Genomic DNA, 2,166 nt, shown 5'->3' on the forward strand with positions numbered 1-2,166 from the left:
GAAAACTCTTTGTTCAATGCAGTACATTGTGTGGGTGGGTTTTTTTTTTTTTTTACCTTCTGTTTTGCATGAGTGTTGATTGTGGATCTAAGTATAATGAAACCTTCAGTCTTTTCTCTGTTTATCATGACGCGATGTATATTCCAGTTGTATGGATTTTGTTTCCCCTTTTATTTTGAGGTATGATCCAGATTGTTGACTCATCTTTAATTCTTAAATCTATTGTGCTTCTACTGTAACGGTATCTGTTTCTATATCTATATAGTAAACATTTCTACTGGCCTTTCTGGTGACCTGCTGGGTAGGGAGCTGTGCTGTCAACCCAAAGGCAGGCAGTTTGAAACTGTCAACATCTTTGAGGGAGAAAGATGGGGATTCCCCTCTCATGCAATTTAAAGCCTCTGAAAATCCACTAGAGGGTCAGCTATACATCGGTTCTGACACCACATCAATGAGTTTGTGAGTAGTTTTAAAAATCTATTTATTAAACTTTAAGGAGCTCTGGTGGTTTGAATCCACCAGCTGCTCTGAGGGAGAAAGACGGGACAGTCTCCTCCTGTGACGTTTACTGCTTCTTAAAATCTGCTGGAGGGTCAGTTTTCTGTCAGTTCTGACTTGATGGCAAACAACAACAATAACGACCTTTTACCAGTGGACTATCTTTCCTTTCTTATGCAGGAATGTGATTAGCTTTTTGCTAATCCTTAAAATCGACATTGCACAGTTTGTCAGCTCATCCGGTACTGCACGTCCTCAGCTGGCGTCCTGCAGGGTTCCGGACAAGAGTCTTGCTTGAGTAGAAACAGTAGGTTGTTCTTGTTGGAAGCCTGTCACCTTGTCTTTCCATTTTGGAGCTCCATCACATTTAAACCCAATTTGACAGCCCCTGTGTTGGTACATCTGGTTGAAGATCATTCTCTCTTTCACTGAGACTTTTTGGAGTATATATTTTTTTCCCCCAAGGATCTGTCCCTCCTGACAAAATGTCCAAAATATGTGAGTGAAGTTCCATTCCTAATCCCTCCCTCTACAGAGCACCTTGGTTGCACTTCCTCTAACACAGATCTGTTTGTTTCTGTTAGCTCTCTGGAATTTTTGAGACTCTTCTCTGACACCACATTTTGAAGGCATTGGTTCTTCTCTAGGCGTTGTTATTCATATCTCAGCTTTCACATGCATATGAAACTATTAATCAGTGGCTTGGATCCTGCAACCCTAGTCTTTAAAGCTGACATTCTTCTCTTTAGCACTTCAGAGGGGCCTTTGACAATAAATTTCCCCACTGCAACACTTGTTTTGATTTTTCAACTGTTGCTCCCATAGTTACTGCTTATAGATTCAAGTAAAATTGTTGACTATGTCAGTATCGCCTATAGGTTCAGTGGTGAGGAGTTTTTCTTTCTTGATGTTGAGACACAATCCATATTGATGATTATAGTCGTTGCTCTTCTGCAGTAACTGCTCCAAGTTTTCTTTGTGTCATCTGCATAATTCAGATTGCTGATGAGTCATCTTCAAAAACTAATACTACATTTTTCTTCATAGAATCTAATTTCTCGAATGACTTGCTCAGCGTACAGATTGAATGAATAGGTCTGAAGAAAAGCTACAACACACCTTTCCTGATTTTTAAGCTGTAAAGTGTTCGATTTTTGTTCTGTTTGAACAACTGCTTCTTGGTCTAAGGATAGGTTTGACATGAGCACAGTGAAGTGTTCTGGGGTTCCCATTCTTCTCAGTATTGTATGGAATTTGGTATGATCCACAGTCAAGTGCTTGCTTTTAGAATCCCAGTAGTTTTCAATCTGAGGCTTTTATCCCAGGAGTAAACATCCCCTGCTAGCTGCTTTTTCCTCTCTTCAGACTCTGGAAAGGCGGGATCTTTAGTCAATTCGCCGCTAGTTACTCCACAACCTGGCATCTGTCCCACTTAAAACTATTTTGCTGAGACTGCTTTTGAGATGGCGACTAGTAAGACTAAATCCGGTATAGCCCTTTCCCTGTGTGATCTGCTTGCTGGCTATGTGTGTCTCAATCAAAGCCCAATAAGATGGGAATGCCCTTTATAATTTGAAAAGGGAAAGTTTCAGATAAAGCAAGTTTTGCCAAACTGTCACATGTGCAAAACCTAGATCATTGCAGGAAAGTACAGCCATCCTTATTCGT

The sequence above is a fragment of the Elephantulus edwardii genome, unplaced genomic scaffold, assembly GCF_000299155.1.
Source record: "Elephantulus edwardii isolate Elephantulus edwardi_28Jun2011 unplaced genomic scaffold, EleEdw1.0 scaffold00037, whole genome shotgun sequence".
NCBI lineage: Eukaryota > Metazoa > Chordata > Mammalia > Macroscelidea > Macroscelididae > Elephantulus > Elephantulus edwardii.